Source organism: Coenobita brevimanus, chromosome 47, assembly GCF_032717465.1.
Source record: "Coenobita brevimanus isolate Jiangsu-jjx chromosome 47, ASM3271746v2, whole genome shotgun sequence".
NCBI classification, from domain to species: domain Eukaryota; kingdom Metazoa; phylum Arthropoda; class Malacostraca; order Decapoda; family Coenobitidae; genus Coenobita; species Coenobita brevimanus.
Window position 1 is genome coordinate 15,770,452 of NC_137000.1, and position 8,314 is coordinate 15,778,765.

The 8,314-nt window shown below is 37.7% G+C and overlaps 1 non-coding gene across 1 annotated transcript; it reads right to left on the reverse strand.

Moving 5' to 3' along the window:
- Positions 1–2,490: 2,490 nt before the first annotated feature.
- LOC145399160 (5S ribosomal RNA) lies at positions 2,491–2,609 on the reverse strand. Its single transcript, XR_013897235.1, has one exon. It is a non-coding gene; the product is annotated as a 5S ribosomal RNA (ribosomal RNA).
- Between the last annotated feature and the right edge of the window lie 5,705 nt (positions 2,610–8,314).

Here is an 8,314-nt window from a genome sequence, read left to right on the forward strand (position 1 = left end):
TGGAAGAACTAAGTGAATTTTTCTCTTTGAAAGTTGATTTGAAACAGGGATGTGTCATGTCTCCATGGTTGTTCAATCTGTACATGGATGGGGTAATAAAAGAGGTACAAGGTAGGTAGTGAAAGGGGATGTTGGAGTGGGCCCTGGTGAGAGAGGATAGTGTTTGGAAACTCCCTGTACTGTTGTTTGCAGATGATACTGTGTTGTTGAGTGAAGACGAAGGGGAGCTGCAAGGCTTGGTGGATGAGTTTAGGAGTGTGTGTAAGAAACAGAATCTAAAGGTGAATGTAGGGAAGAGTAAAGTGATGGTCTTTGAGAGAAGTCAGTGATAAGAAACAGGGAAGTGAGCATGGAAGTGAAAAAGTTACTACATGACAGTATTGTGATACCAACTCTAACGTACGGAAGTGAAGCTTGGACGTTGCTGGAAGGACATAAGTCAAGAGTGAGATCAGTGGAAATGAGTTATTTAAGAGGAGCCTGTGGAGTCACATGGAGAGACAGGCTGACGAATGCGGATATAAAGGAGCGTTGCCAGGGTGCTGATGATGATGGAGAGAAGCGTTATGAGGAACACACTTAGAGGTAGTTTGGCACATGTGGAGAGGATGGAGAGTGAAAGACTGACGAAGAGGAGTGTATGTGAGTGAGGTGGAGGTGGGTGAAAGAGGGAGGGGGAGGGCCGAGAGATGAGATGGAGGGTTGGGGTGTAGAGGTATATGAGAGAGGGGGTGTGAGTTGGGGAGTTGGAAGGCAGTGAAATGGCGGGGGACAGTGGGGGAGCATATGACTTGGAGGCGCATTTGTTTGTGGCCACCCCAAACAGAGATTGAGGCGTCTGGCAAAATGAGATAGATAGATAGATAGATTATATATATATATATATATATATATATATATATATATATATATTATATATATATATTATATATATATTTATATATATATATATATATTATATATATATATATTATATATATATATATTATATATATATATATTATATATATATATATTATATATATATATATTGTATATATATATATATATATATATATATATATATATATATATATATATATATATATATATATATATATATACATTATATATATTATATATATATATATATATATATATATATATACAGGTAAGCCCTTAAGTCACGCGAGGGTTACGTTTCAAAGGACCCCTCACAATGACGGTGGTAAATTCGCATATACATTCTGCCCTTGTTTGCACATAATTACGCATGTCTACTAAGTATATTACATCTGAATAATACTGTTTATGCATTACATACACCTTATAAACCAGCATAAAGTATGAAAAACAACAAAAATGTAAAAAATTTAACACTGAAACCTGACAAGCACAAGCATAGGTGGAGACACTTCAGCAGTCTGGTGCACTAGCCCTCACTGCCTCCCATATGCTACATTCTGCCTTCTTTATTGTCCAAGCAGTTGACTCATTCACCCGAAACATACAGTTCCAAGCCAGTTCACAGGCGTAGGTGAAAACACTTTAGCATAGCCTGGTGCACTAGCCCTCTCTGACTCCCGTATGCTACGTTCTGTCTTCTTTAGTGTAAGAACAGTTGACTCACCCCAAACACACAGTTCAGAGACAATTCAACATGAAGTCAATTCACCATCAAAACATGGACAATTCCATCATTCTATAATTATACTTATTAATGATTAATTAATACTTTAATAACTAATTTTCAGGTAGATTTTATATCTCATATAAGTAAAAAACTAGTGTACTGTACTTGCTAAATAAACTGGTATGTAAATAAATGACGGGGAATCGTCCTGACAGGGAATTGTTGCCGACATTCCTCCCTTAAGTTTGTCCAACACTTTAACTTTCTCTGTCAGCAACATCACTTTAAGAGTCCGTTTTGGTGTGTTACCACATGCATCACTAGCACTAGGCTTAGGCCCCAGGTTGGCAGACAAGGCAAAGCAATCACTAGAAGACAGAAATATAAGCCACAAATAACGATTCACGAGTCGTGCATGGTTCGACCGTCGGATTCAAACTGACTGTGTAGACCAACCCTCTACACACACACACACACATACATACATATATGTATGCACACAGGCAGCAGGTAGGCATTTTTATATTTTATTTATTTGTCTTGTATATTAAAATTATTTATTTGAATACTATAATTTTGTTTTAATTACTGTACGAAAAATTCGTGGATAACCGAAATCGTGTGAAAAAAGTTCGCGTGAATTAAGGGCTTACCAGTATATATATATATATATATATATATATATATATATCTATATCTATCTATCTATATCTATCTATCTATCTATATCTATCTATCTATCTATATATATATATATATCATTCATTCATTCATTGCCAGATGCCATGTATCCCAAATGGGGTGGCCAAGGGCTTAGAGTTAATTGTTTTACAGGGAGGGGCACTAATCCTCCACCAACCCCATTTGACACGTAGGGATGCCAACAGCATCTGGTGTTCCCAGGCGGTCACCCATCCAGGTACTAACCAGACCCAACGTTGCTTAACTTCGCTGATCGGACGGGAAGCGGTGTACTCAACGTGGTATGGCCGATTATATATATATATATATATATATATATATATATATCTATGTATATATATCTATGTATATATATATATCTATACAGGTAACTCGCACGGAGCACGAGGGTTTCGTTCCTACCGTGCCGTGTTAGGTGCGAAATCGCGTATATTTAAACTACTCCATATTTTGCTCCCTAGACCCCCCAAATGTGTCGTTTTGCTGTTATCTGTCACTAGAAAGCACTAAGTGGTTAGAAGGTTTATTTAATGTTATAACTCACAAATACAGTACTCCTGAGCAAAACTTCAACACACAAATACTGTACGTAAACACAAGGAAACATTCCGACGCCGATCATAGGTAATAAATTAGGTTAACTGGTACCAGTGCTTTAACTTACAAGTACATACCAGAGCAGTACATATTTAACTTAGAAATGCAGTACTGTGATATCGAATGATTTCAGTACATAATCTGTTAGGAATGGCTGGAAAAAAAAAAAATGTTATGAATACATTTTCACCTTTTTGATATATGTTTATGGTAGTTTCGAGTTATTTTTTACGTTATCGTTGTGCCCATGCTTGGAAAAGGGAGCGAAAGAGTTGAATTTTCAGTCCTAAATGAGAAAACTGCACGCCCTCCAAGGCTAGACTCTGCCACGGGAGAATAAAGTGGAGGGTCAGTCCGATTAGCAATAAGGAAGTTGTGTCACAACTTCCAGCTCCCACACCACGAGAATGGCTAAAAATAGAATCGTAATGCAGTTTCAGAACTAACAATAAGTCTAATTATTACGAATACAGATACAAAGCAGAAATAAATACGTTTACAGACAGGGAAAACGTATTTCTTCCGTCATAACACGTTCATCTTTCTCAATCATTTTACGTTCATCTTTATCATTTTACCTTGTTATTTTCGCAATATATATTGCTGTCTCGTAAACAGGGTGGTTGTTTGTGTTTTGCAAGGGAGGAAAAAGGTTGTATTTTCTGTCTGGGTCGAGATAATGGGTGTAACTATGTGTGGTTAGGCATGGCCACGAGCGAAAAAATCGTACATCCACTCATCACGATAGCCGGTGGTGAACTGACAGATGATACTTGAGACGGTGAAGTCAAGGTCATGTCCCAGATTTTCGTTCACTTCCCGAAAGTTTTCACAGTTTTCTACAAGTTGCAAACCATTACAGCAAACCTGAGCAAATAGGTAAAGATACCAAGACAAAAATGTATTTTTCTCTTATTATAAGTCTTTAACGAACAAACAAAAAAAAGGCAATATTCCGACGCCGATCATGGGTAATCATATAAATCAGGTTAACTGGTTACAAGGCATTATTTAATGCTTTAATTGCTTACAAGTACATACCAGAACAGTAAATATTTAACTTACAAATACAGTACTGTAGAAAAGCAGTACAGTAAGAGTTTAACAAACAAACAAAAAAGGCAATATTCCGAAGCCGATCATGGGTAATCATATAATTCGGGTTAACTGGTTACAAGGCTTTATTTAATGATTTAACTTTATTTAAGTGCTTACAAGTACAGTAAATACGAGAACAGTAAATATTTAACTTACAAATACTGAACAGCACTGTGGAAAAAACGAACAAATAAAAAAGGCAATATTCTGACGCCTATCAGGTAAACTGGTTATAAGACTTTATTTCTTGCTTTAACGTTATTTAATAGTACTTTAAGTTGCACATAAACTTACCAGAACAGTACAGTACTGTAAATATTTAACTTACAAATACTGTGCTACTGTGCTCGGGAATGTCTCACTCACTGAATAATTTCCCGCCTAGATCGTCACGTAATCAAAACAAACCGCGCGCTGCGGTGACGTTCGAGGATTTGATCTTTCAAAGGCCTCTCCTGCGTTAATTTGTAGTTTTCATAATGGTTTTTTAATCTTACGTTGTCTTAGATGTATCCCAGCCCTTACCGTGTATAATTGCGAGCGCGTTCCGTGAGATCGTGTTCCGTGCGAGTTACCTGTATATATATATATATATATATATATATATATATATATATATATATACACACAAGGATATTCCCAACATTGTCGTTTCTATTGCTCTTTGGGAATATCTTTGAGGGACAGAAAAACATCATCTTTGGTGATTTGACTGTCATCCCCGAGCTAGGCAACTATTGCCATATAGCCCCACTAAGTTACAGGAGAGCGCTACCACTCCCGCCAACGGTTACCCATGAGAGGCTCGAACTCGCAACCTCACGATTGCGAGTCGGACGCTCTATCTCTGAGTCACCCCGCCCTCTTCATCGTTGGTCAGGGAGCAGACTAAATTAGTAAAAGATATTATAGAAGTTATAAAAGAACAGAAATGGAGGTGGGCAGGTCATGCTGCTGCTGCTGCTGCTGCTGCTGATGATGATGATATATATACATCATCATCAGCCATTTAGTGTCCTGAACAAAGGCCTCCCCAAAACTTCTCCATGAATTCCATATTTGAGACAGACAGACAGACAGACAGACTGAAGTGGTTGTGGATAATTCATTACCTAAAACGATCATCTCTCTTAATTAAGCGATATAAATGATGGTACAGTAGATATTCATGATATTCAAAGTACAATAATACTTTTTATGTGCTTATTAAACGTTTTCTTTATTATTATTATTTCTAACGAATGCGAAATAATACTAAATCATCGACGTAAACAACACTCCTCAAACACAGTGTTGCCATGTTTGTATAATCTAGCCAAACTTTCTCGCTAGATATTGAGGAATTGACTTTGATCATGTATAAATATTTACTTTTTACATCTAATGACATTCTATAAATGTTATAGTTTTTTGAGCCATTTTAAATGATATTTTAATATCTGTGGCATTATTCTAGATATTTTGCCATTCCATCTTGCTACCTATAGCGAAGTTTGAGTATTTTCAATGGTAACCTTGCACAAACATTCAAATCCTGCGTTTACCATATGTACAAAGGCACAAGTTTTGAGGGAAGGTAATATTTTTGAAGTACTCTATCAATTTTCAATATCAAAAGTTACTCATCAATTTTCAATATCAAAAGTTAATCATATACAGTATAAGCTTTAGGTATAAAGACTAGTGTGTTGAAGAAATTTACCTTAAAAAAAAACTATTCAACCACAAAGGCTCGGTCTAAATAGCCTAGCCTATCCGCATGATGTATAGGGCCTAGGCTAGCCTATAGGCTAAGCATTAATTCTGTCAGGCACCTGTATAGTGCTAATTTAGGTAGTACCTGTATTACATTTCATTTAGTCACACCCTAGGGGAATTCCAGCCTTTCCAATGATATTTACTCCTCAGCTTTGGGAGGGTTTCATATATGACATTTTTCTCACAAATATGTCCTTTAGGTGTTTTTGTTCGTGCAGTATCAACTCACTGTACTGTATAGTCATGGCTTAGGGAGGGCGAAGTTAGCCCGTCCCTGCCCTCAAATTTATGAGCTTTCACAGTTAATGTACGTTAGGTTGAGGATTAAATTTTGTTGGATTAGGTCTGATTTGGTAGGTTAGGTTATGTTAGTTTAATTAAACCAATAGCTGCTACGTACATCATATGAAGAATAGCATGCGACTGCGGTGTACATCATATGCTCATGCTCTTATCTTTAAAAAAATGCATGCTACATTTTTCAACCAAATGTCCGCAGATAGCGTGCCACAGCCAAACTAAGGTAAATAATGAACTCATATTTGGTTTCCTATTCTTTTCCATGTACTCCTTCATTTATAAGAGCAAAAATTATTTTTGAAGAAAAAAGAATCCCATTTCTTTGTGCATGGGGGGATTGACCCTGAAACCTAATGCCACAGTTAATGGGTTAACCCCTTAACCACAGGGCATCACGAAAGCTTGGGAGCAAGGGATCATACCGCGGGGCGTCACTTTTGTGATTCTGTGTTATCTTGAATTCCCCCGGGCTTTCAAGTGGTAGCTTGTATCATCTATCAGTACTGCCAATGTCCAACACTACTCAGCACTCCTAATCTCATCCGTACTCTCATCCATTGTTGACAATTTAGCCATTTTTCCCCGTTCTTGACTCCCCTCCCTACCTTCCCTTCATTACCCTCTCCTCTCGCCTCCCCGGCCGTGCTACGCTAAGTATATCTTCCCTGGAATTTTCCACTGATTTCATCCATTGAAATAAGCCCTATGCCCAATTCTTATACCAAATAATATATGCCAAAAAGAAATAAGGTAAGTGAGAGTGCCATACACCTGGAATTGGCTAATTATCACCTGACAACACCTCATGTGCACTCGTTCGCTAATTTTCGCTGTTTATTTCCCCTTGAAATATGCCGTATAATCTATTCTCGTACTAAAAATATATATATAAGGAGGGAAGGGAGAAGCCTAAGTGATATTTACATTCACCTGGAACTACCTAATTTATAATGTATTGTCTAGATTTCCTGCCAATCATTTCACTGCTATATATTAGCAGCTTGCAAGGGCTGACGTTGGCAGAAATGCATTTCCCTAGGTAGGCCACCCCGGCCCATCCCCATCAGTTCACTGTCATCTTCCAAGGTGAAGGTACGTCGGATTTGCTCCTGCTAACTTTCGCCGCTTTTTAGCCCCATGCAAAAGGCCCTGTGACCTTTACCCCCTACTAAACCTCGTGTGGAAAAGGTAAAGGGCTGACAATTGAAAGAGTGACTATGATCTTTCTATTGAGTAAAACAGTGCAAGTGGAATTGTAAATAATGTGTAAACAGCAAGTAAAGCAATGAATGTAAATATAAATGAACAGTGGCAAATAGTTTTATAAGTTACTCCAAGTGACAGTGCATAACACAGTGTAAATAAAATAGAAATGTAAATAATGTAAACAAAATAGAGAATGTAAACAGAAATGTAAATGAGTAGTATTATAAGAATACGAATATATATACTAGGAGTAATGAAAGTGACAGTTTCACTCTAGCATGTATGAATACTATGAGTTATGAGAGTGAAGGTGAAAGTGACATTCACTCTCAATGCTAGTATACAGGACAAGAAAGTGATTGCTACGTATTTTACTAAAAGAAATTGAATGCCTACAGTGACAATAAACTACTATTACTGAAGGAAACTTATGGATAAAGACTGTAGATATATATATATAAGTGTTATACAAGACCAGGCGAGTCATTTGCAGATGCTGTTCGCCGGTCTCTCATGGGGGGAGGGAAGGATCTGACTTGGGGCATAATTTAGATCAGTGCTCATTGCCAGAAAAAAGCCATTCATGGTCAGCATGTACTGTCTGTGAAACCAAAGAGCAGTGCTGATGCCCTGACAAATCAAATGGGACCAGAAGACATCAGAGGTGTACTTAACTCGGTACCGGTTGATAGATGCCTCAAGACCAAGGCTGGTGGGCTAGTAATGAAGTTTCTGTCGGCCGAGGCCAAAGGTGAAGCAACTGGGGTGCTGAGTGATCATTTTGGCTCTGAGGGCACTTCTTGCATATCAGAGCCAAAGAAAATGTTGCCAAAAATGACTCTGACAGGCCTTTCCTCTTCCTTGAGTGACTCTGACATCATCCCAAACATTGAGAAAAAACAATAAAATTAAGATGCTCGTTGATCGAGGTGGTACCCTCAACCTTCTCTTTACAAGAACAAGGAATTACATCAAAACTGCTGTCTTGAAGATGTCGCCGGAGGTGAGAGCCTCCATTGCTGAACAGGGCAATTATATCTA